The sequence below is a fragment of the Protopterus annectens genome, chromosome 12.part0 (genome assembly GCF_019279795.1).
Source record: "Protopterus annectens isolate FY-2018-M chromosome 12.part0, PAN1.0, whole genome shotgun sequence".
In the NCBI taxonomy this organism is placed as follows: Eukaryota; Metazoa; Chordata; order Ceratodontiformes; family Protopteridae; genus Protopterus; species Protopterus annectens.
Window position 1 is genome coordinate 424267867 of NC_056746.1, and position 27983 is coordinate 424295849.

Genomic DNA, 27983 nt, shown 5'->3' on the forward strand with positions numbered 1-27983 from the left:
TACCTCCAAATCAAAAACAGAGGCTCTACGCCAGATAATGGAGTTAGCAAACATGAGAGCTGTGGAAAGAGTGCCAACAGCAGAACAAGGAAAGGGTTCTATTCCAGACTATTCCTAGTTCCAAGAAAGGAAAAAGTTGGAGACCAATTCTTGACCTGTCCACCTTAAATACATACATCATTGTCCCAAAATTCAAAATGCTGACCCTACAGCAACTTCTTCCCATGCTGGGCAAGGAGTCTTGGCTGGTAACTCTAGATCTCAAGGAGGCATACCTGCACGTCCCCATTCGACCAATCTGCAGAAGATACCTCAGATTTCTTGCAGGATCAGAGCACTATCAATTCTCAGCATTGCCCTTTGGCTTACCTACTGCCCAGAGTATTCACAAAATGCCTGGCATCAGTAATCGCCATTGCAGACTACAGGGAATTCAAATTTACCCATACCTGGACGACTGCCTGCTACAAGGGACAACAAAAGCAAGCTGACAACAGATTTACAAAGGGTCATTTACTTGCTACAAGGACTGGGATACACAGTCAATTTACAAAAGTCAAGGCTGATACCATCCCAAACAAGGACATTCTTGGGCGGAATTGGACACAGTACAACAAATGGCATTCCTGACTACAGAAAAACAAAAGAACTTCCTCTTTACTTCTTGGCACTAACAAAACTGAACAAGTTAACAGCAAGAAAAGTTCTGCAGGCCTTGGGCTTCATGGCATCATGCATAATCTTGGTCCCATTTGCCAGACTACATATGAGGAAACTACAGTGGTACCTAAAGAATTTATGGTCCCAACACAGACACAGTCTAGAAACAGAAATCCCACTAATTCCATTCTTAAAACAGGAGTTCCTATGGTGGGCTCAGGCATGCCAGTCAAACCCAGGCCTACCCTTTCGCAGATGTCAACCAAGCCAGACCATCACAACAGGCGCTTCAGACCTAGGATGGGGGCCCACATGCTGGACAAATGCGTGCAAGGATTGTGGACACAGGATCAACTTCACCTGCACATCAATCTAAAAGAAATGCTGGCAGTAAAACTGGCAATCCAAAAGTTCAAACCATTTCTCAAAGAGGGCCAGTTGATGATAAGGACAGACAACACCACAGTCATGTGGTACATCAACAAACAGGGAGGCACTCATTCATACCCCTATGCAGAATGACCTTGGAGCTGTGGACCCTGGCACTCAGCTACAACATTCAGTTACAGGCAATATTTGTACGGGAAAAGACAATACTCTAGCAGACATATTAAGCAGAACCACGGATGCCCACGAATGGCTGCTGCATCCGGACATCTTCAAGACCATCTCAAAGAAATGGGGTATGCCACAGATAGACCTATTCGCATCACCTCTCAATCACCAGCTCAAAAAATTCTGCACAAGGACATTCCACCCACTAGCATGGAAGGTGGACTCACTCTCCTTCAACTGGAAAGGCCTAACAGCATATGCATTCCCACCTCTTCCTTTGATACACAAGGTACTACTAAAAATCAAGGAAGAACGTCCAAGGATAATCCTGATAGCTCCAAACTGGCCAAGACAACACTGGTACCCACTACTGAAGAGCATGTCTCGGAACAATATGTGGCCAAATACCCCTGATGCCTTTGATGTTAACTCAGAACAACTACAGCATCATACATCCAAACCTAAAAACGCTGCAACTGACTGCATGGAACATCACATAGCAGCAGCTAATCCAGAACTTTCCCAAAGAGTTAAAGACATCATTCTTGAAGCACGCAGACCTTCAACAAGAAGGAACTATGCTGGAAAATGGAAAAGGTTTGTCATTTGGAGTACGGAAAGAGGAAAAGATGTGTCAAACATAGATATGCCTAACATTCTGGAGTATCTGGCGAACTTCTTCATTCAGGCCTGTCCTACTCCTCCATCAAGATACATGCATCAGCTATTTCAGCAGAATACAGCTTTGATCCACCTGTTTTTCGCACCCTTTGCTCAGGCAGTTCCTCAGAGGAATCAAGAATGTAAAACCTCCAAGGAAACCACCATTACCAGCTTGGGATTTAAACTTTGTGCTAGAAAAGCTGACACTATCACCCTTTGAACCAGCAGCAACAGCAGACCTACAACACCTGTCATGGAAAACTGCTTTCCTACTGGCAATTACTTCAGCAAGGAGGGTTTCAGAACTACAGGCCTTAATGGCAGTGCAACCCTTCCTAATCTTCCACCAAGATAGAGTGTCCATGAGGACTAACCCTACATTTATGCCCAAGGTGGTATCCAGAGTGTCTTTAAACCAGGCAATCCACCTACCTACCTTCTTTCCCAACCCACAAAACAGAGGGGGAAGAATACTGCATACCTTGGATGTACATAGACAGCTACGCTACTACTTGGACAGAACAAAAAGTAGCAGAAAGACTGACCAACTTTTGTAGCCTATGCAACAGGAAGGGAAGGAAAAGCTATTTCCAAACAGACAATCTCCAAATGGATAGGAAATTGCATAAGATACTGTTACTCCTTCCATGGAAAACCAATTCCACAGAACATAAGACCTCATTCTACAAGGGCAACAGCCACTACCACAGCCTTCTTCAGGAGTGGCAACCAAAGACATTATTGAGGCTACTTGGACCTCCGTGCATACATTTGCCAAGCATTATAATTTGCCTCTATATTCCAGATCCCGAGCAGGGTTTGCCACTGCTGTACTGCAAGGGATCCTAAACACACCATAATCTACTTTTATCCTCCTCCCCTAGTTGGCTATGGTATTCTACCCACTTGTTATGACTGAAGATGCATCCATGAAGGACATAGTACAGTTTTGTACCTACCATAAATGTAGATGTCCGAACTGGATAGCATCTGCAGTCAGGATTACCCTCCCTCTTTCCCCTCTGTGGTACTCCTAGGGTGTTTACCCTCCTAATAGCTAGCTGTTGGGGGGGGAGTCTTTTATGGTGTATTTGTTTGTATATATGTACATATATGCTTATTGTTGTGTTTACCTCTATCTATTTGGAAACATTGGCATCCATCCAAATTTTAGCCTGCAAGAGGGCTACTGGCATCTGGGGCAAGAAACACTGAGGAAAATGGCGTCGGCTGGTGCTTTTATACCCGAAGACCAACAGAGATGACGGGAGAAGTGCGACATCAGCCGAAGCCGGACCCGGACTTTGGAATCCGGCCGACTGCAGGGCTGCCTGACGACAGGACAACCCACTTGTTATGACTGCAGATGCTATCCAGTTCGGACATCTACATTTATGGTAGGTACAAAACTGTACTTTATCTTCTGGCAGCACCTTTAGGGGGAAAAATAGCACTTTTTTTCTCAAAATTGGCACATAACCCAGGACAAATGGGTCTTAAACATAGTGTCACAAGGCTACAAGTTTCACTTCCATACACTGCCAAGGGCAAACGGTTGGCCAGACCTGTCAAAACATCAATGGGCAGAGGCACAAAAACAAGTCTCATCCCTCATGGACATGAGGGCCATTCAACAAGTACCAGAGCAAGAGCAGTTACAAGGATTTTATTCAAGTCTGTTCTTGGTACCCAGAAAGGACAAAGCGTGGAGACCAGTACTGGACCTATATATTCTAAACACATCTGGATATTCCAAAATTCAAAATGTTGACTCTACAGCAGCTTCTGACCGTGTTGGGCAAGAAGGCTTGGCTTGTGACTTTAGATCTAAAAGAGGCATACCTGCATGCCCCAATCAGACAAACATGCAGAAGATACCTCAGATTCAAAGCTGGCTCAATGCACTACCAATTCTCTGCACTGCCCTTTGGCTTATCTGCTGCACCCAGGGTCTTCACAAAGTGCCTTGCACCAGTAATTGCATTCTGCAGACAGAGGAATACAAATATGTCCTTACTTGGACGACTGCCTCATTCAAGCAGAGAATAAGGACATTCTACTACAGCATCTGCCGCTTGTAAAGAGATTGCTACCATACCTAGGTTATACAGTCAACAAACTGAAATCAAAACCAGTACCCTCTCAAGAGAATATTCCTGGGTGCAAGCTTAAATACAACTGCCCAGATGGCTTATCTCACTTCAAACAAAGGCAACTGACTACCTGTTTCAAACTGTTGGCAACAAAGACCCGGTTATCTGCAAGAAAAGGTCTGCAGGCTTTGGGCTTCATGGCATCCTGCATTCTACTAATTCCATATGCAAGACTGCATATGAGGAAACTTCAGTGATACCTAAAAAGTGTTTGGACTCAACATTGCCACAGCCTGGAAACAATAGATGTGAGAGTGTTCAATCTCGCCTTTGTTCTTACACATGGGTTCGGAGCCGATCCTCGGCTCCGTGTCGGCCGCTTGCAAGCTCTGCATCGAGAAGAAGCTCGAGATCACCTAATACCCACAATCCCCCTCTGCCTTTACCTCAGATCTAGTTTGCCGCTGCAGCGTTCGCATCACTGGGTCGAGCTCGAGCACCTGAGATAAGATTTAGAATTTTATTCTTGTATTTTTTCTTGGTACTTTAGTATTATAAAGCTATTTAGTGATAATTTGTGTGTGTGTGGTAAGATTAAGGGAATCTCGGTACCGTTAAGTTGTAAAACTTAGAGTTCTCTTCGGGGCCTACCACCCCTTATTGGATTTGACAACCGGATTGATTTTCACTACTGGATTTGACAATTTTACCGGACTTGACTATTTTACTGGATTTGACTTTTTTCTCCCTTATAGTGACATGTCTGAAAAGGCCAAATCGGGGTTCAAGCGTTGCCAATGTGGGCAAAAGATGTCAGTAATTGACAATCATAGTTCCTGCGTCTACTGTCTTGGCCCTCTCCATCTGCAAGAAGACTGCTCTATTTGTCATTCTTTCAGTGGGAGGGTCATGACAGATAGGCGCAGGAAACTAATGGATAGGGGTTTGTTAAAACCTTCCTTTCAGGAGGCTCTGGATGCTTCTGACCAGGCATCCAAGTCCTCGAAGGAATCGAAGACGTCTGAGCCCAAGTCATCGGCTCCGAGCTCTTCGACTAAAGTTAGATCACCGGTTCCACAGACTTCGGGGCCGAGTGTTCAACTGTTGTCAGTTTCCGAGCCTCGAGTCTTGGAACCGGCGATGGAGCTCCCTCCCCCGACACTGAGGTCGGCTCCGTCTTCGGTTCCTTCGACCCGTTCTTCTAAGCTCTCCGACATCGATGTGGACCGTGTGGTGCAGAAATTATTGGAACATTCGGCCCTATCCAAACTTATCTCGGTTTCCACCCAATTGGTGTCGAAACTTGAAGGCCTTCCATTATCTCCATCCCTTCCTCCTCCGAGACCTGTCCAGTCTTTGGAGCCGGAAGAGGTTGATCTACTGATTGTGGAGCCCTCGGTGCCAGAACCGTCCTTTTCTCGGTCGGCTCCTTTCACCTCGACTCCGTCTGATCCGGTACCGGAGTCTCGGAGCCGACGATCCATCCTTGGTTCCGGGGCCAAGAGTCGAACCGACGTTTCAGTTCTGACTCTTCCTCTCGGGGCCTCGGCGCGGATCAATTCGGCTCCGTCCTCTGGGTCGATGCCTTCGGTGCCTGTCTGGGATTCTTCCCATTTCTTCGGAACCGGGAGATTCCTCGACTCGGGTCCCGGGGGCCTTCGATCTCATGAGGAAGGTGTTGTCTACCCAGACAACCACATCAGTAGAAGCAGCCTCTCCTCCCCATAAAGGACCGTTATCTTCCTCTGCACCAACGGCCACATCCAAGAGTCGAGCACCGGTGTCTCAGCCCCTGGAGGGTGCCCCTCTTCCTCGGAGGCTTCTTCGGATGCTCCCCCCGAAGAGGTCCCTAGGAAAAGATTGTGTAAGAGGAGACGCTTAGATTCTCCACAAGAATCTTTGACATCCGATACTGTCTTGGATGAGTCAGAAGGGTCCCCAAAGTCACCTTCATAAGATGTCTCCTTTTCTGACATCTTGGAGATCCTGAAGCAGAGAGGTGATTGGCAGTCCCTCCCCCCTTCTGAGGATGAGTCAGTCTTGCTGAAGGCATTTGGTGCTCGCCCTTCCTCCTCCTGGGTCACTCTGCCCTTCGATGAGTTAATGGAGTTGATTGCTCGAAGGGCGTGGGAGACACCTGACACGGTGGAACCGGTCCCTAGGAAGCCTAATAAGTACATCACTGCACCCCAAGACCAGGCTTACCTCACAAAGGGAGTTCCAGTGGACGCCATGGTGGTGGCAGCGGCCACAAAAAAGGAGATGTCTGAATCTTCCTCATCTGTCCATCCGCCTAACAAAGATTCTAGGACTATGGACAGATACGGGAAGCGCATTTTTAGTTCAGCGGCTTTTTCTATGCGATCCCTGAACTATTTGACCCATTTTACACATTTACAGAGGGATCTAGTCAAAGAGCTGAGAGATACCCTCCAGGGTACTACAGATGCTGCGGTCTCAGAGAAAGTTACAGCACATCTAAATACCCTTACATCCATTGTTAACTCATCCATGAGGCTGATATCATACGCAGCCGAAGGATCGAGTAGGGCAGCAGCTTCAGCGATTGCTCTTCGCAAGCAATCCTGGATGCGCTTATGTTCATTTGCGGAAGCCTTCAAGTCTTCCTTTACTAACGCCCCATTTGATGGTGCCACACTTTTGGCCCCAAAGTAAAGGAGACCCTTACCGGTGTGAACAGGAGGGAAAGACTCTGTCTGCTGTCGGAGTCCGTTTTCCACCCTTCCAGACCGTTCCCCAAAGGGCAACGTGGTGGAAAATGTGGTTTCAAAACCCCAAGGATCTTTCCCAGGCACACAGGGTGATGCCCTCTAGAGGCAGAGGAGGGGCAGAGGTGGAAGACGCCGCCCTGGCGGCAGAGGGGTCCACAAAACCAAGGTGACAGGGATATCCCCTGGAAAACCTTTCCAGCACTCCTGAGAGGAGGCCCGACTGTCCTGCTCTGGAGGCAGTTGGGGTCGCTTAGCTTTATACCCTCAGGCCTGGCAAAACATTACTACAGACAACTGGGTAAAAGCGTTGTTACCAGAGGTTACAAAATACCATTCCTATCCACCCCATTCCAAAGAGAAACTCCCAGATGTACCGCCCATCTGCGAGACCCAGCAGCTATAGAAATTTCAAAGCTGCTAGAAAGAGTCATCCAACCAGTCCCAGCGGACCAAATAGGATTCGAACTTACTCAAGGTTCTTTTTAGTTCCAAAGAAGACAGGGGACTGGAGGCCGATTCTGGACCTAAGCAACCTCAACACCTTTGTCAAGAAGGAAAAGTTCGAATGGTCACGCTTCAATCGATCCTTCCATTCCTACAGAAGGGCGACTGGATGTGCTCAATAGATCTGAAGGGCGATACTACCACATCAAAATGGCCAGGGCGTCCAGGGATCATTTGCGCTTCGGCTGGGAGCCAGTCACTACCAGTTTGAGCCCTGCCCTTTAGTCTGACCTCAGCCCCCAGGGTTTTCACCAAATGCATGGCAGTGGTAGCGTCTCATCTGAGACGCCTAGGATTCCAGGTGTTTCCGTATCTGGACGACTGGCTCCTGTCTGCCACCACCTGGCGTCAACTGATACAGGCCAGGGATTACACCCTACAACTTTGTATTCACCTCGAATTTCCGTAAATTTCGAAAAATCTTTACTACAGTCATCACAGCATATCTTATTCATAGGAGCGGAATTAGATACGCATCATTTAATTCTAAGGCTTCCTCCAGAAAGGATAGTCGCTCTTCAAAACAACATTTCTCTCCTTCTGTCGTCCAAAAAATCCCCGGCAAAGCTGGTTCTAAAGGTCTTGGGTCTCATGGCAGCTTCTCTCATTGCGATACCATTGGGAAGACTGCACATGAGAGTTCTACAATGGCTGCTGTTTGCACAGTGGTTGTTCCAACAGCTACCTCTGACACACGAAATTCTGATTACAAACACATGCAAATCACACCTAACTTGGTGGCTTCAGACTTGCAACCTTTCCAGCGGAAGACCATTTGTGCTACCCACACCGTCAGCGACGATAACCACGGACGCTTCCCTGATAGGGTGGGGGGACATCTTTCAGGGACAGACAGTCCAAGGCGAATGGACCAATCTGGAGTACAATCTGCACATCAATGTTCTGGAGTTGAGGGCAGTGTTTTTAGCGTTGCAACACTTTGGACTATTGCAGTTCAGACAGACAACATGTCTGTAGTCTGGTACATAAACAAGCAAGGGGGAACCAGGTCTTATCAACAATACAGAGAGGCCATGCGAATTTGGCAATGAGCGGAGTCCACGGGTCGCTTTCTGATCGCAACGCACATCCCGGGGTCATCCAACGTCATAGCTGACAGGCTGAGCAGAGCAATACTGTTGCCTCACGAGTGGTCCCTCAAACAGTCAATTGCGAACACGATATTTCGCAAGTGGGGCCAGCCTTCCTGCGATCTGTTTGCGTCTCTAATGAACGCCAAATGTAGGAGCTACTTTGCCCTATTACCCCCTCCAGGGGAAGTCCCCAGGGACGCGCTGGTGCACGATTGGCCCCCGGGTCTCCTGTATGCTTTTCCTCCCTTTCCCCTGATTGCAAAGTTTCTGCAGAAAGCCAACAACCTTCAGAAGACGATAATCCTCATTGCCCCATTCTGGCCTCGTCAAATTTGGTTCCCCTTTCTATTGCATCACCGCATTCGGGGACCTTGGATGCTGGACCCAGAGCCAGATCTACTGACTCACTCGTCAGGAGTTCCTCACCCATCTCTCGAATCACTCCATCTAGCAGCTTGGCTGCTCCGCTTCCCTTTCTAGCCAGGTCTGATTCCCTTACACCGGCAGTTCAGAATATATTGGTGGCTTCTTATAAAGCTTCCACTACAAAAACCTACACCAGTAAATGGAAGCGTTTCGTCTTCTGGGCTAATTCACATCATTTGGACCCTGTTATAGCTCCGTTGAACAAGATCTTGGAGTTTGACAGAATTGTTCCATGAAGGAGCTTCTCCTGCCACTTTGAGTGCAATTGGCTGCCATTTCTAACTTTCATGTGGAAGAATGTGGTGCGCCTGTTACAGCTCACAGACTTTGTAAGGCTTTTTTAAAAGGATCCTTTCATATCAGACCACCAGTTAGAACTCCTACATCACCTTGGAATCTGAACCTCTTACTTTCTAAATTGATGTTGCCCCCTTTTGAGCCAGCCTCAGTTTGCCCATTGAAATTTTTATCGTGGAAGACTCTATTCCTGGTGGCCATTACATCCGCTAGGCGAGTGTCTGAACTTCAGGCTCTTTCTATTAAACACCCTTATTTAATTTTCCACTCTGACAGAGTATCCCTTCGCACTAATCCATCCTTTCTCCCCAAAGTTTGCTCTACTAATAATATTAATCAGTCCATTGAATTACCCACCTTTTTCAAAAATCACTCTAATAAGTTAGAGTATATGTTGCACAAATTGGATGTCCATAGACAACTCAGGTTTTATTTGGATAGAACAAAAGATCACAGGAAATCTGATCAACTGTTTGTAGCCTTTGCTGACAGCAGGAAGGGTGTAGCAGTTACTAAACTAACTCTTTCCAAATGGCTAACTGATTGTATCACACACGTTTATGAGGCTTCCAATCAAACCTTCTCGGTCAAACCTAAAGGACATTCTACGAGATCAGTGTCTACATCCTTAGCTCACGCAGCTCACTTACCATTAGACACGATTTGTACGGCTGCTACTTGGGCTAAACCGCATACATTTGTCTCTCATTACAAAGTGGACAGGGTTTCTAGGGATAGGGCAACCTTTGGTTCCACTGTGCTCAAGAACGTTCTCCCGTGAGTTCCTCAGGATCATGGAGCTAGGGACGCTACCCATGTGTAAGAACAAAGGCGAGATTGAACACTCTCACATATAGGTTATGTCCTTACCATAACGTTCCATGTGGAGTGTTCATCTCGCCTTTGTTCTTACATTCCCACCCTTCCCACCCTTAGGAAGAACGTTCAATTTGGTGCCTGGTCTGGAGTATTCTCCTTCTGCAGTTGCAATAGTTGTATTGTATGATACACTTGTGTATATATATATATCTATGTATATATGTATATAGATGATCCTATGATTATGTAAATTTTGGTATGAGTGTGCTCTCTATGGCTGGTTTGCTTACAAACTAGATCTGAGGTAAAGGCAGAGGGGGATTGTGGGTATTAGGTGATCTCAAGCTTCTTCTCGATGCAGAGCTTGCAAGCGGCCGACACGGAGCCGAGGATCGGCTCCGAACCCATGTGTAAGAACAAAAGCGAGATGAACACTCCACATGGAACGTTATGGTAAGGACATAACTTCTATTTACTCATTCCCTGCCTGCAACAGGAGTTTCGATGCTGGGCGAAGGCCTGTCACCAGAACAAGGGACAGCCATTCACTCTATCCCCAGTCACACAGACATCAACAATGGATGCATCGGATTATGCCTAGGGAGCCCACATGGCAGGAAAATGTATTCAAGGCACATGGTCCACAAACCAAATGCATCTACGTATCAATCAAAAAGAGATGCTAGCTGTTCAAAATGCCCTGACAGCCTTCAAGGACCTGCTTCATCCGGGACAACTACTGATGGACAACACCACGGTCATGTGGTATATAAACAAGCAGGGAGGCACTCATTCTTACCCCCTTTGCAGACTAGCCATGACCTTGTGGGACACAGCATTGACTTACCAAGTACATCTGCAGGCACAATTCCTGCCAGGAAAGATAAATACTCTGGCAGACGAACTAAGCAGAAACCTCATGGATCCCCAAGAGTAGAAATTTGATCCACAAGTCTTCAGCATGATAACAAGGAAATGGGGATGCCCGAACTTGGATCTATTTGCCTCACCTCACAACTGCCAACTCAAGACCTTAAATCTGGCAGCATGGCGGATAATGTAGTCATACAAAACACACTTCACTAAAGCGGTGATGGATGTCATTTTGGAGGCCAGGAGGCCTAGTACTAGAAAATCCTATGCTGGAAAATGGAAGAGATTCTGTGCTTGGAACCAGGCACAAGGAATTGACACAGCTGTACCAAATATTCCTCAGATTTTGCAATATTTGACTGAGATGCTGGACAAAGGCCTATCCTTTTCATCTATAAAACATTCATGCCTCTGCCATTTCAGCTCATTACAATACAGAGCCACCAATCTTTTCTCATCCTTTATTAAGGCAGTACCTCAGAGGGGCCAAAAAATTTAAGGCCTCCAAAGAGATCACAAATACCTGCATGGGACCTCAATTATGTCTTGGAAAAACTCACCCTGCCTCCTTTTGAGCCAGCCGCTACAGCTGATGTAAAGTTTTTATCTTGGAAAACAGCTCTGCTCCTAGCAATAACTTCTGCAAGACGAGTCTCAGAGCTACAGGCACTCATGGCTGAGGAACCTTTTATAATTTTTTATCCAGACAGGGTTTCTCTGAGGACAAACCCGACATTTATGCCTAAGGTAGTGTCCAGTGTGGCCCTTAACCAAACTATTCATCTGCCTACCTTTTATCCAAACCCACAGAATAAGGGGGAGAGAATTCTGCATTCTTTGGACATACACAGCTCCGCTTCTATTTGAACAGAACCAAAGCTTTCAGAAAGAGCAATTACTAGTGGCATATGCTGCAGGATCACAAGGAAAGGCTAATCTCAAAGCAGACTATTTCAAAGTGGATAGGCCACTGTATTCGTTTCTGCTATTCACAACATGGCAAGCCAGTACCGAAGGGCATTAGGCCACATTCAACCAGAGCAGCAGCCACTTCAGCAGCCTTCCTCAGGGGAGTACCAACCAAAGACATTTTAGAAGCTGCTACTTGGAGTTCAGTGCACACCTTCTCAAAGCACCATCACTTACCACTCTACTCTAAATCCAGGGCAGGCGCTGCCACTGCAGTTCTGCAGGGCCTAATAGCCGCTCCTAATGCTATTTAGCTCCAGCCTCCCAACCTTAGCTTTGGGATTCAACCCAGTTGTAATGACTGCAACAGTGAAACACGAAGAACATAGTACAGTTGTGTACACTTACCATAAATGTAGATGTCAGAGTGTATTGACTGTTGCGGTCCAGGTTACCCACCCGCCATCCCCCATTTCTTTGCTGGAACTTATCTGTACTCTATTCTGTAACAACCTATGTGGTGTATTTGCTTGCAGATGAAGGCAAAATGTATACTTTGGTGCATGCATGTTTTATTGACATATTTTTAGCCTACCCTTTTGGGGGCACCTGACATCTGGGGCAAGAAAAACTGAAGAAAATGGCGTCTGCTGCATCTTTTATACCCCTGGCGCACTGACGTCGGGGAGGAAGTGACAGCAACCGACGCCAGACCTAGACTTTGGAATTCAGGCCAACTGAGGGTAGCCTGCCAGCAGGATAACCCAATTGTAATGACTGCAACAGTGAATACACTCTAACATCTATATTTATGGTAAGTGTACACAACTGTGCTTTCTTCCTGGTGCCAAAAAAGACGGGGGACTTGAGGCCGATCCTCTACCTGTCCACAATTAACCTGTTCGTTGCCAAGGACAGACTGTTTTGGCTAGGGGCCAGGCATTACCAGTTCAGGGTCCTACCCTTCGGTCTTATCACAGCCCCCAGGGTGTTCACCAAGGTCATGACAGTTGTAGCGGCCCACCTGAGGCTCCAGGGCATACAGGTCTTCCTGTACCTAGACTGGCTCCTCACCGCCCCCACCAGGCATCTACTCTCTCTAGCCAGGGACTTCTTCCTCAGTTTATCATCCCAGTTTGGGATCACTATAAATGTCAAGAAGTCATTCCTCCAACCTGTTCAGGTTATAGACTTTATAGGGACCAGGATAGATTCACTTCAGGCCAAGGCTTTCCTAAAGCCAGACAGACTTCACAGCATGACTCTGCATGTACTAGCTCTTCTCCTGCTCCCCCAGCAGAGTTGGTCCTGAGAGCTTTGGGGTCCATGGTGGCAGCGATCAATTTGATCCCTTATGCTCGTCTGCACATGAGGGTTCTACAGTGGACTTTGCAAGTCCAGTGGTCCATTCTACACCATCCACTAGACTTGCAGATTCCTCTCAGCAGGGTTTGCAGGAACTCCCTTGTGGTGGCTCCAATCCCGAGCCCTTCAAGAAGGACGACCTTTTGTTATGCCCCTACCCCAGGCCACAGTGACCACGGATGCCTCCCACCTAGGGTGGGGGGGCATTTGCGGGCAGGACTACTGTCCAAGGCACGTGGACTCCGGAGACTGTTCTGCATGTAAATGTACTGGAGATGAAGGTGGTCCTTTTAGCGTTGCAGGCCCTTCATGCCTTCCTTCCTCCGGGGACTATTGTGATCCAGTCAGACAATATGTTGGTGGTCTGGTATATCAACAAACGGGGGAACCAGGTCTTACCCTCTTTGCCGAGAAGCCATGAGAGTTTGGGAATGGGCAATCTCCACTAACCGCTTCCTGTTAGCGACGCACATTCTGGGTCGGTCCAGCATTCTGGTGGACAAATTGAGCAGAACTATCCTCTCTCCTTATGAGTGGTCTCTGAATTCTTCCGTAGCGGAACAGATCGTCCTCAAGTGGGGTCAGCCTTGCTGCGATCTCTTCGCATCGCATTCCAACATGAAGTGCAGCGAGTTTTTCGCTCTAATTCCTGCTTTAGGGGAAGCCCCCAGAGACGCTCTAGTCCATGCTTGGCCACCCGGCCTTCTTTGTGTATCCACCACTTTTTGCAGAAAGCTAGTCGGTTGGGGAACAAGATTATCCTCATAACTCCATTCTGGCCTCATCAGGTCTGGTTCCCCTGCTGACGGTCTCATCTCATAGCTCCTCTCTGGATCTTGGATCCCATTCCGGATCTGATCTCTCACCCCTCGGGAATGGCCCCTCCGAACCTGGATGAGCTCAAGCTCTCAGCTTGGCTGATCCAGATGTTCGTGTTATCCTGCTGCAGTCATCACACTTGGGTTATGCTGTCGTCAGGCGGTCCCACAGTCGGCCGGATTTCCAAAGCCTTGGTCCGACATCGGTTGCTGTCGCCTCATCCCTGACATCAGTGCGCCAGGGGTACATATATTGCAACAGACACCATTTTCTTCTGTCTTTCTTGATGTGCGGTGCCCGAAGCAGAAGCAGTTAGCAAGTGCTGGTCGGCCGACTCCTGAGATTTTCAAATTCGAATTTCTGACCGAAGTCTTCTATAAAGCTAAGTACCCCATTGGGGAAACTTTTCTTGCCTCAGACTGATGTCAGAAAAAGTTAACAATTGTATTTCTTGTGGGAAGCAAATACCTCATAAGGATTTTCATTCTTATTGCATACCTTGCCTAGGCCCTGATCACTACGTCACTTGTCGTTTTTGTGCTAGATTTAATAAACGTACTATTAAAAGACGATTTGATTTCGCACGACACTTTTTTGGCAGAAAATTTAATTATAACATGCCGTCGGAGCTACCTACTACCGGCGTGCACAAAAAGCGCAGGGATAAGGATCGACAGCCCAGGCCTAAGCCTGAATCCGAGGCCTCGGTTGATCCGGTCTCCGGATGTCCTTCATGGATGCATCTGCAGTCATAACAACTGGGTTGTCCTGTCGTCAGGCAGCCCTTCAGTCGGCCGGATTCCAAAGTCCGGTCCGCTTCGCTGATGTCGCACTTCACCCGACGTCATCTCTGTTGGACTTCGGTGTAAAGCATCAGCCGACGCCATTTTCTTCAGTCTTTCTTGCCGTGGCTCAAGCAGAAGCTGTTCGCAAGTGCGGTCGGTCGGATCCAGAGATTACTTCTACCGAATACTACCAAGACTTCTAAAGCTAAGTACCCGGTTGGGGACTCTTTCTTGCCTCAGCCGATGTCAGAAAAAGTTAATAATTGTGTAACCTGTGGGAAACAAATACCTCATAAAGATTTCCACTCTTACTGCCTGCCTTGCTTAGGCCCAGCCCACGACGTAGCAGCCTGTTCGTCCTGTGCTTCTTTCAACCGACGAACGCTTAGACGTCGGTCGGAGTTTGCAGAACAGTTTTTCGGTTCTGATTTTGCGTACATTATGCCGTCGGATACTCCGACTACGCATTCTGCCAAAACGCAAAGAAAAGACCGACACCGCGGTCCGGTTTCGCCGAAACCATGGTAAAGCAAACGCGAGTGTCTCGGTTTCGCCCGAAACCGAGAAAACTGATCAAAATACAGCTGAATCTATCTCTACAACTGAGGTCCCTGCTAACACTCTTGAATCGGCCTCAGAAATTTTACCCACCACGGTGCTTACCACTGACTTATCAGACACTATTCCCTTGGATGTCTCTACCCCAGCACGTGGTGCTGCTAGGCCTCCAGCAGCCATGTCCATTAAGGCCTTCGCCAGGGCTAAAGCAGCCAAGACTACTAAAACAGTGCCTGTTAAACCCCCTCAACCAGGCCCTCTTCCAGTTCCCAAATGCTTACTTTGGCAGAAGATTTAATTTCATTAATTAGAGGATCTCAATCTCACCCAGACAGGGCCTCTCAGCCCCAGAGAAGAGACCTAGGGCAGAGCCCCATGAGCCAGTGTCCTCTGATGATTCTGCTGATGAATCAGACATAACTGACCAGCCAGAGGCTCCTTTCTCCAATTTTGAAGATTCTGATGCTGAAGAATCCATTCCAGCTGCTTCCCCACCAGAAGAATTCTCCTTTGGGTAAACCTTGCATGCCATGCGAGAACAGTTCCAATGGCAGCAACAGGATTTTTCAGACTCCAGGAAAAGACTTAGGACCTTTTGCACCTTCCACAGCACAGGCCCTTAGCTATACCTCCTGTTCTCTCTGTGGTGGATGACGCTTTCAGTGATGTCTGCTCGCTCCAGATTCCTTACCCCAGCCCCTGCCAAACCAGACAGATTTTACAGGGTGCCAGATACTCATCACCACCTTTACAAGGCCCCTCTTGCAGACCCGAAACTATTTCCCAGGGTCCCAAGGCAGTAGCGACCATAGCTAAAAACCCTGTTCCTTCTGGAAGGGAAGCAAGGTCATTAGACAGATGGGGTAAAAGGTTTACACTTCAGCCACTCTCTCAGCTAGAGCTTTAAACTGTCAGTTTCACATGATACAATACCAAGAGTTTATGCTTGATCAGTTAACTAAAAGCTAACCACTGATGAATCTCTTGATAAGAAATATGTATTAGAAATGGTAAATAACATACAGCAAGTTAGTAACCATTCTTTAAAATGTGGCTATGATGCACTGGAGGCTTCATTTAGATCAGCCATGACTGGCACTGTAATTAGAAGGCATGCATGGCTAAAGGAGCAAGCTTTACCGGATCATGTTAAATCTAAATTGCTAGATGCTCCTATGGATAAAACAAGTTTGTTTGGTACACCTGCCCAGCAGGTTATGAAGAAAATGGAAGAAAAGGCAAAATCAGTCCAGACAGTTAAAGATTTCTTGCAGGTTCAACCCCAAGGTTTAGCAGGAACTGGCCTGCCAAAATTGGTCCTTTCCTGACTCCACAAGACCTCAAAGGGGCAGGAATAGACGTTCCAGAGGCAGAAATCAATCCAGAGGAGGTGCCTACAGAGGACGACAGTGGCAAGGTAACAACAGAGGCACAGACTCCACACCTGCCACTACATCAACACAGCCACAGTGACTTAATCCTAAACCCGCCTACCAGGGAACAAATAGCAGCTCCTCTAGGCGGAAAGCTAACTTTATTTTCAAAAAACTGGCACCACATAACAAAGGACAAGTGGATTTTACGAACCATAGATCAAGGTTACCGGTTCCACTTCCACACTATACCAGACAAAAGAGGAATGCCAAATCTACCTCCAAATCAAAAGACAGAGGCTCTACAACAGATAATGGAGTTAGCAAACATGAGAGCTGTGGAGAAAGTGCCAACAGCAGAGCAAGGAAAGGGTTCTACTCCAGACTATTCCTAGTTCCAAGAAAGGAAAAAAGTTGGAGACCAATTCTAGACCTGTCCACCCTGAATACTTACATCATTGTCCCAAAATTCAAAATGCTGACCCTACAGCAACTTCTTCCCATGCTGGGCAAGGAGTGTTGGCTGGTAACTCTAGATCTCAAGGAGGCATACCTGCACGTCCCCATTCGACCAATCTGCAGAAGATACCTCAGATTTCTTGCAGGATCAGAGCACTATCAATTCTCAGCATTGCCCTTTGGCTTATCTACTGCCCAGAGTATTCACAAAATGCCTGGCATCAGTAATCGCCATTGCAGACTACAGGGAATTCAAATTTATCCATACCTGGACGACTGCCTGATACAAGGAGACAACAAAAGCAAGCTGACAACAGATTTACAAAGGGTCATTTACTTGCTTCAAGCACTGGGATACACAGTCAATTTACAAAAGTCAAGACTGATACCATCCCAGACAAGGACTTTCCTGGGAGCGGAATTGGACACAGTAAGACAAATGGCATTCCTAACTACAGAAAAACAAAAGAACTCCCTCTTTACTTCTTGGCACTAACAAAACTGAACAAGTTAACAGCAAGAAAGGTACTGCAGGCCTTGGGTTTCATGGCATCATGCATAATCTTGGTTCCATTTGCCAGACTACATATGAGAAAACTACAGTGGTACCTAAAGAATTTATGGTCCCAACACAGACACAGCCTAGAAACGGAAATCCCACTAATACCATGCTTAAAACAGGAGTTCCTATGGTGGGCTCAGGCATGCCAGTCAAACCCAGGCCTGCCCTTTCAAGGGTCAAGCAAGCCAGACCATCACAACAGATGCTTCAGACCTAGGATGGGGGCATATGCTGGACAAATGCTGGCAAGGATTGTGGACACAGGACCAACTTCGCCTGCACATCAACCTAAAAGAAATGCTGGCAGTAAAACTGGCAATCCAAAAGTTCAGACCATTTCTCAAGGAGGACCACTTGATGATAAGGACAGACAACACCACAGTCATGTGGTACATCAACAAACAGGGAGGCACTCATTCTTACCCCCTATGCAGAATGACTTTGGAGCTGTGGACCCTGGCACTCAGCTACAACATCCAGTTACAGGCAATATTTGTGCCAGGAAAAGAAAACTCTCTAGCAGATATGTTAAGCAGGACCACATCGGATGCCCACGAATGGCAGCTGCACCCGGATATCTTCAAGACCATCTCAAGAAATGGGGAATGCCTCAGATAGATCTATTCGCATCACCTCTCAATCACCAGCTCAAAAAATACTGCACAAGGACATTCCACCCACTAGCATGGAAAGTGGACTCGCTCTCCTTCAGCTGGAAAGGCCTAACAGCATATGCATTCCCACCTCTTCCCTTGATACACAAAGTACTACTAAAAATCAAGGAGGAACGCCCAAGGATAATCCTGATAGCTCCAAACTGGCCAAGACAGCATTGGTACCCACTACTGAGGAGCATGTCTCGAACAATATGTGGCCAATTCCCTGATGCCTTTGATGCTAACTCAGAACAACTTCAGCACCATGCATCCAAACCTAAAAACGCTGCAACTGACTGCATGGAACATCACATAGCAGCTGCTAATACAGAACTTTCACAAAGAGTTAAAGACATTATTCTTGAAGCACGAGGCCTTCAACTAGAAGGAATTATGCTGGGAAATGGAAAAGGTTTGTCATTTGGAGTTCTGAAAGAGGAAAAGATGTATCAAACATAGATATGCCTAACATTCTGGAGTATCTGGCGAACTACTTCATTCAGGCCTGTCCTACTCCTCCATCAAGATTCATGCATCAGCTATTTCAGCAGAATACAGCTTTGATCCACCTGTTTTTCACACCCTTTGCTCAGGCAGTTCCTCAGAGGAATCAAGAATGTAAAACCTCCAAGGAAACCACCATTGCCAGCTTGGGACTTGAACTTTGTGCTAGAAAAATTGACACTATCACCTTTTGAACCAGCAGCAACAGCAGACCTACAACACCTGTCATGGAAAACTGCTTTCCTACTGGCAATTACTTCAGCAAGGAGGGTTTCAGAACTACAGGCCTTAATGGCAGTGCAACCCTTTCTAATCTTCCACCAAGATAGTGTCCATGAGGACTAATCCTACATTTATGCCTAAGGTGGTATCCAGAGTGTCTTTAAACCAGGCAATCCACCTGCCTACCTTCTTTCCCAACCCACAAAACAGAGGGAAAGAATACTGCATACCTTGGATGTACATAGACAGCTACGCTACTACTTGGACAGAACAAAAATAGCAGAAAGACTGACCAACTTTTCGTAGCCTATGCAACAGGAAGGGAAGGAAAAGCTATTTCCAAACAGACAATCTCCAAATGGATAGGAAATTGCATACGATTCTGTTACTCCTTCCATGGAAAGCCAATTCCACAGAACATAAGACCTCATTCTACAAGGGCAACAGCCACTACCACAGCCTTCTTACGAGTGGCTACCAAAGACATTATTGAGGCGGCTACTTGGATCTCCGTGCATACATTTGCCAAGCATTATAATTTACCTCTATATTCCAGATCCCGAGCAGGGTTTGCCACTGCTGTTCTGCAAGGGATCCTAAACACACCATAATTTACCTTTATCCTCCTCCCCTAGTTGGCTATGGTATTCTACCCAGTTGTTATGACTGCAGATGCATCCATGAAGGACATAGTACAGTTTTGTACCTACCATAAATGTAGATGTCCCAATTGGATAGCATCTGCAGTCAGGATTACCCTCCCTCCTTCCCCTCTGTGGTACTCCTAGGCTGTTTACCCTTCTAATAGCTAGTGGGGGGATTTCTTTCATGGTGTATTTGTTTGTATTTATGTACATACATGCTTATTTTTGTGTTTACCTCTATCTTTTGGAAACATTGGCATCTATCCAAAATTTTTTAGCCTTCTATAGGGCTTCTGGCATCTGGGGCAAGAAACACTGAAGAAAATGGCGTCGGCTGATGCTTTTATACCCGAAGTCCAACAGAGATGACGTCGGGTGAAGTGCGACATCAGCGAAGCGGACCCGACTTTGGAATCCGGCCGACTGAAGGGCTGCCTGACGACAGGACAACCCAGTTATGACTGCAGATGCTATCCAATTCGGACATCTACATTTATGGTAGGTACAAAACTGTACTTTCTCCGGTTATCAGTGAGGCTCCGACGCAGCCTCTGACTACCGCAGTTCAGGAACCAGAGGCCGCTATGGATATTTTGACTGTACCAGGCAGACGCAGCCATTTATTTCAGGCCCTACCGACTATTTACCTTCCAAGGACGTCTGTGCTTCTGAAACACCATCGCCTTCTGAAGGTGTTTTCAGACAGACTACTCTTACAGTCAAAACGTTTCCCAAGTCGAAGACTCCTTCCAAATCGAAAAAGGCTTCACTTCAGTCTCCTGTTCAAGGCCCTATGCCTAAGAAACAGATGCTCAAGATGGCTGAAGATTTGATTTCTCTTATCAGGGGTTCTCAGCCTCCTCCTGACAAAAGGCCTAGACAAAAGGAAGAATCTGCTTCCTCTGAACAACTGTCTCTTCGGATTCCTCTGAGGGCCAAAACTATTCCTTCTCTCCTTATGAAGATTCTGATGCTGAGGACTCTATTCCCTCAGCTTCCCCTCCAGAAGATTACTCTTTTGGGGAAACTTTACACACTGAGGGAACATTTTCACTGGGAAGGTCAGGATTACTCTGATTCCAAGAAAAGGCTCAGAGAGTTTCTTTTACTCCCCCAACACAGACCTCTAGCCATCCCTCCTGTTTTGGACATTGTGGATGATGTCTATTTAGAATCCAGTTTCAACCCTGACTCTCTGCCTCCTGCCCTGGCCAAGCCTGACCGATACTAGAGTTCCTGATTCCCACAAATTTCTTTACAAAAGCCCAGTAGCTGACCCAGAGACTATCTCCCAGGGTCCCAAGGGGGCTAAAGCTTCCATGGCTAAAAATCCAGTTCCTTCTGAAAGGGATTCAAGAGCACTAGACAGATGGGGGGGAAAAAGGTTTACACCTCAGCCACTTTAACTGAGAGCTCTAAACTGTCAATTTCATATGCTTAAATATCAGCAATTTCTGATCTCTCAGTTAAAACAAAAGATATAACCACCCTACCTCAACCTGAATTGAAAGAAGTACAGGATTTGTTGCAAGCCACCGAGCAGGTGGGCAAACATACCTTACAATGTGGGTTTGATTCCTTAGAGGCCTCCTGCAGAGCAGCTGTCACTGGTTCAGTTATACGTAGGCATGCCTGGTTAAAGGAACAAAGTCTGCCTGATCATGTTAAAGCAAAACTACTAGATGCTCCCTTACAGCAGGATGTTATTTTTGGTGTTAAAGCAGAAGAAGTTTTAAAGAAAATGGAAGATAAGGCAAAATCAATGCAGACAGTCAAAGATTTCCTACAGGTGCAACCCCCTCGCTTCAGCAGAAACTGGCCAACAAAAAATTGGTCCTTTCCAGCCACTGACAGGCCTCAGAGGGGTAAATACAGGCACCCAAGGGGCAGAGGACAACCACAAGCTCAGTATAAATCTCGCCAATGGGGCACTCCAACCCAGAAGGGAGGAGACCGGTCTCAACCCACCAGAAGGCAAACTCAATAACTTGCACCTCAGCTGGCCAAACAAAGCTCTTTTGTCCGCCTCCCTGGGGGGAAAACTAGCACTTTTTGCAGACAACTGGCACATGGTCACAAAGGACAAATGGGTCCTAGACATTTTACGAGGATACAGATTCCACTTTCACACCTTGCCAATAAAGAGGAATGCGTAACCTGCCACAAAATCAAAGGGCAGAGGCTCAAAAACAAATTACAGCTCTCATGGCCATGAGAGCCATTCAGAGGGTACCAACTCAAGAGCAAGGCCAAGGATTTTACTCAAGACTCTTCCTACTTCCCAGAAAAGAGAATGCTTGGAGACCAATTCTGGACCTTTCAATTCTAAACACTTACAAGTTCCCAAATTCAAGATGCTAACACTACAGCAGCTACTTCCCATGTTGGGCAAGGAAGCATGGCTGGTAACGGACCTCAAGGAGGCATACCTGCATGTCCCTATCAGACAAAGTTGCAGAAGATACCTCCATTTCATTGCAGGTTCAACCCATTATCAATTCTCTGCCCTGCCCTTTGGCTTATCTTCTGCGCCCAGAATATTCACAAAATGCCTGGCACCAGTAATTGCATACTGCAGACAAAGAGGAATTCAAATATATCCATACCTGGACGACTGCCTCATCCAAGCAGAAAGAAAAGACTTTCTCTTACAACATCTGGCTTTTGTAAAGCATCTACTAAATTGTCTGGGGTACACAGTAAACGAAAAGAAGTCAAAACTAGTACCCTCACAAAAATGACATTCCTGGGTGCCAGCTTGGACAACGGCCCAGAAGGCTTATCTTACACCAGACAAGCAATTACAACTGACTCAATATTTCAAGACAATGGCAACAAAGACCCAATTAACTGCAAGAAAAATTCTGCAGGCTTTGGGCTTCATGGCATCTTGCATTCTGATAATACCATTTGCAAAACTGCATATGAGGAAATTACAATGGTACCTAAAAAGCGTATGGTCTCAACACAGCCACAGCTTTGGACACAGTGATATCTCTCATTCTCTGCCTTCAACAGGAATTTCTATGGTGGGCACAGGCATGTCACCTCAACAAGGGTCAGCCTTTCACCTTGCCCCCACCCAGGCAAACTATCACAACAGATGCTTCAGACTATGCCTGGGGGGCACATATGGCAGGTCAGTGCATTCAAGGCCTATGGACTGCAGAACAAAGAAAACTGCACATTAACCAAAAAGAGATTCTAGCTGTACAGAAAGCTCTGACAGCCTTCAAGGATCTACTACAGCCTGGACAACTGGCAATAAAGACGGACAACACCACAGCAATGTGGTACATAAACAAGGGGGCACACATTCCTACCCTCTTTGCAGGCAAGCACTAATCTTATGGAACACCGCTCTGGCCTACCAAGTCCAGTTACAAGCTCACTTCCTGCCAGGACAGAAAAACACATTGGCAGACGACCTAAGTAGAAACATCAAAGATCCCCACGAGTGGAAGCTAGACCCACAAATATTTGCAATGATAACTCCAAGATGGGGCCTACCAAATATAGACCTGTTTGCCAGTCCTCAAAACTACCAGCTGACAAAATTTTGTACAAGGACATTCCACCATCAAGCTTGGAAAGTAGATGCTCTCTCCTTCAGTTGGAAAAACCTGACAGCATATGCCTTTCCTCCATTACCTCTTCTCACAAAGGTTCTTTTGAAGGTCAAACAGGAGAAACCTCGAATGATTCTCATAGCCCCAGACTGGCCACGCCAGCACTGGTACCCGCTATTGAAGAATATGGCTTACAGCCCACCATGGATATTGCCTCAAATACCTCATTTACTCACAATAAGACAAGCAGATTCTGCACAGCCAGATCAAAGCCTTAAACCTGGCTGCATGGCAAATCAATTAAGCATCCAACCAGCCCCTCTTTCACAAGCAGTACTGGATGTTATTCTAGAAGCCAGGAGGCCAAGCACCAGGAAGGCTTACTCGGACAAATGGAAAAGGTTTTCTGCTTGGAACCAAGCTAAAGGCCAAGACACAACTCGGCCTCATATGCCTCACATTCTGCAGTATTTAGCTGAGATGTTGCATAAAGGACTTTCCTTCTCGATTAAAATCCATGCTTCAGCTATTTCAGCTCACTACGACACAAATCCACCTTTATTTTCAAATCCACTCCTAAGGCAGTTCCTCAGAGGGGCAAAAAACATTAGACCACCTAGAAGAGCTCCTACACCAACATGGGACCTCAACTTTGTTCTGGAAAAACTAACGCTTCCTCCCTTTGAACCAGCTTTTTCTGCAGACCTTCAGTTCCTATCTTGGAAGACTGCCCTGCTCCTGGCAATAACTTCTGCTAGGAGAGTTTCAGAGTTACAGGCACTTACGGCAGTGGAAACTTTCCTCATTTTTCATCAAGACAGAGTTTCTCTACGAACTAATCCTTCATGCTTAAGGTGGTTTCCAGTGTAGCTTTAAATCAAACCATCCATCTACCCACTTTCTTCCCCAATCCACAGAACAAAGGTGAGAGACTCCTGCATTCCTTGGACATTCACAGGCATCTTCGATACTACTTGGATAAAACTAAGGCTTTCAGAAAAACTGACCAGTCTTTGTTTCCTATGCTACAGCTTCTCAAGAGAAGGCCATATCCAAGCAAACCATTTCTAAATGGATAGGCCATTGCATACGATTCTGCTGTACCCATCATGGGAAACAAGTTCCTCCTACCATTAGATCCCACTCTACTAGGGCAACAGCTTGCCTCTACAGCCTTTCTCAGGGGGGTTCCTACCAAGGAAATTTTAGAAGCTGCAACTTGGAGTTCTGTACACACCTTCAAACACTATCACTTACCTCTTTATTCTAAGTCTAGGGCAGGCTTCGCCACTGCAGTTCTGCAGGGCCTCATTGCCTCCACTAACCCTCTATGATGCCTCCACCCTTCCTTAGCTTTGGGACTCAACCAAGTGTGATGACTGCAGCAGGGTAACACGAACATAGTACAGTTTTGTACCTACCATAAATGTAGATGGTGTTCACACTGCTGCAGTCCAGGTTACCCTCCCTCCAACCCCTCTGATCTGGCTAAATCTTTGCTATGCCTTACTGATGTATTTGCTTATAGCTGAAGGGTTTTTGTGTTTGTAGAGTGTTCTCACCTTTTGGTACTAATTTGGATCACCTTTTTGAGGGCACCTGACATCTGGGGCAAGAAAAACTGAAGAAAATGGTGTCTGTTGCAATATATGTACCCCTGGCGCACTGACGTCAGGGATGAGGCGACAGCAACCGACGTCGGACCAAGACTTTGGAAATCCGGCCGACTGCGGGACTGCCTGACGACAGGATAACCCAAGTGTGATGACTGCAGCAGGGTGAACACTCTAACATCTACATTTATGGTAGGTACAAAACTGTACTTTCCCTTGGTTGCCAGGACTCCCGGTATCTCTTCCCCAGTCAAGTCCATTCTGGTGGCGGCAAATAAACCCTCTACCTGGAAGATTTACAATAGTAAATGGAAACGTTTTTCCATTTGGGCTTCACGTAAGAACTTGGATCCCTTTACTGCTCCTATTCCAGTGGTTCTAAAATTCTTCTCATTTTTCAGCAGGGGGGGCCAGTTCATTTACTGTAAAGGTTCAACTGGCTGCTATTTCCCATTTCCATATTGGGGACAACTTTGGTTCTCTCGCTGCTACCAGAATTTGTAAGGCCTTTCTAAAAGGTACCTTTCTTTTGAGACCTCCTGTTAGAAATTCATACCCACCGTGGGACCTAACCTTGGTTCTTCAGGCGTTAGTCGCGCCTCCGTTTGATCCCGTAGCTTCCGTTGATCTGAAGATCTTGTCATGGAAGACTGACTTTTTGGTAGCCATTACCTCAGCCAGGAGAGTGTCGGAGCTTCAGACTCTTTCTATCAAACCTCCATACCTTGTATTTCACAAGGACATGGGTATCTCTCAGGACTAATCCCTCCTTTCTTCCCAAAGTTGCTTCTGAGACTAACCTTAATCAGTCCATTAATTTGCCGTTTTTTCCCCCAATTACCAGAACAAAGGGGAATATAAACTTCATTTACTGGATGTTCAGACAGTTACATTTTTTTTTACACAGGACGGCCGTCTTTCGTAGATCTGACCAACTTTTCGTCTCCTTTGCAAAATCTTTTCTAGGGAAACAGATTTCTAAAGTGACTCTTTCCAGGTGGATTTAGAGTTGTATCCTTTTAGCATATAGACAATCTGGCTTGCCAGAACCAATGGGACTTCATGCTCATTCTACGCGTTCTATGGTAACGTCTGCTGCATTCCGGTCTAGAGTTTCCCTGGATGACATTTGTTCAGCGGCTACCTGGGCATCCTCTCACACCTTTTTCTCATTATAAACTAGATTTGGTGTCTAGAGGAAGAGCTGCTTTTGGCTCTGCAGTGCTCCAGAATAATCTTCCTTGAGGGCCTCCCAAGATTTCGGGTAGCTGGGGACTCTGTCCCACAGGTTGCTGATCAAATGAAGTTAACTACTTCAAATAAAGAAGTTATGTACTCACCATAACGTTCCATCTGAGTAGGTAACTTCATTTGTCAGCAACTGTCCCTCCCTCCTTCCCCCTAATCACAATGGTTAGCTGAACTCGAGGTTTGGATGCTCGAGTTTCGTTTTGTCTGAGTCAGGTTTCTCAGGTTGTTAGTTTTTATTTCTTGCAGGTGGCAAATGTGATCTGAGGATTGGAAGGAGGTTGCAGGGTAGTATGGGTAAGGGGGAGGAGCTTGGAGTTCGGATCTTTAGCTTGGTATGCTGCTGGCTCGGATCCGTAACCCACAGGTTGCTGACAAATGAAGATGTTCATCGTGTTACACTGCTGCAGTCATTACACTTGGGTTATCCTGCCATCAGGCGGTCCCGCAGTCGGCCAGAGATCCAAAGTCTTGGTCTGGCGTCGGTTGCTGACTCTTCTTCCCTAACGTCAGTGCACCAGGGGTATATAAGATGCATCCGATGCCATTTTCTTCAGTCTTTCTTGCCGTGCGGTGCCCGAAGCAGAAGCAGTTTGCAAGTGCCGGTCGGCAGACTCCTGAGATTTTCGAAGTCTAATTTCAGATCCGAAGTCTTCAATAAAGCTAAGTACCCCGTTGGAAACTTTTTTCTTGCCTCAGACAGATACCAGAAAAAGTTAATAATTGTATTTCTTGTGGGAAGCAAATACCTCATAAGGACTTCCACTCTTACTGTATTCCATGCCTAGGCCCTGATCACGACGTCACTAGTTGTCGGTTTTGTGCTAGATTCAACAAACGCACTATAAAAAGACGTTTTGATTTTGCTTTGCACTACTTTGGCTGAAGGTTCAATTATACTAGGTCGTCGGATCAACCGACTACCTCAATACTGAAAAAACGAAAAGACAAGGATAAAGACAGGCATCAGAGGTCCAAAACTGACAACGAAACCTCTTCTAGGCCAGTCGCCAGTTTGCCGGTTCTCAGTGACATGCTTTCACAGCCCCTGACACCCGCTACCTCAGAGCCATAGGCCACTTCCGACTCCCACGTGGAGACAACTAGGCCTCTGCAAACTCAAGGTATTGGGCCTACGGAAACTAATCCCTCAGATGGGTCAGGAGCCGCTGAGCAGGCATCTGCTTCTGAGGGTGTTTTCAGACCTTCACAACTTACCACTAAAACAGCCAAGACAAAGGTACCATTAAAGACAAAGAAACAAGTATAGCATTCTCCTGGACAGTCCTCCATGCCTAAGAAACAGATGCTTAAAATGGCCGAAGACCTCATTACTCTAATCAGGGGTTCCCATCCCCTTCCTGAGAAAAGGCCTAGGCAGGATACATACTATGATTCCTCTGATCAGGTTTCCATTTCCTCTGATTCCTCTTCAGACCAGGGATACTCTCTACCCCCCTATGAGGACTCTGATGCTGAAGAATCTATCCCTTCAGCCTCTCCTCCTGAGGATTATTCAAAACTTTGCATACCATGAGGGAGCATTTCCATTGGGAAAGTCAGGATTACTCAGAATCCAAGAAAAGGCTCAGGGATTTCCTTTTACTGCCTCAACACAGGCCGCTGGCTATTCCGCCTGTGCTAGACATTGTGGATGTGTTCTCTGAATCTAGCTTATCTCCTGATTCTTTGCCCCCTGCTCCAGCCAAGCCAGATGGGTATTAGAGTACCTGACTCTCAAGTTTCTTTACAAAAACCCTTCTGCTGATCCAGAAACTATTTCCCAGGGTCCAAAAGGGGTTAAGGCTTCCATTGCAAAAAATCCAGTACCCTCTGACAGAGATTCCGAAGCTTTGGATAGATGGGGGAAGAAAGTATACACTTATGCAACTTTAGCAGTAAGAGCTTTAAATTGTCAGTTTCACATGGTTAAGTACCAACAATATTTAATGGCTCAGTTAAAACAGAAAATGCTTGCAAG

The 27983-nt window shown here is 46.5% G+C and overlaps 1 protein-coding gene across 2 annotated transcripts in view; it reads left to right on the forward strand.

Annotated features, from left to right (window-relative positions):
- The window catches only part of UBE2I (ubiquitin conjugating enzyme E2 I), a 1019527-nt gene that overhangs the window by 673792 nt on the left and 317752 nt on the right, over window positions 1-27983 (forward strand). The gene's annotated exons all lie outside the window — the stretch shown is intronic.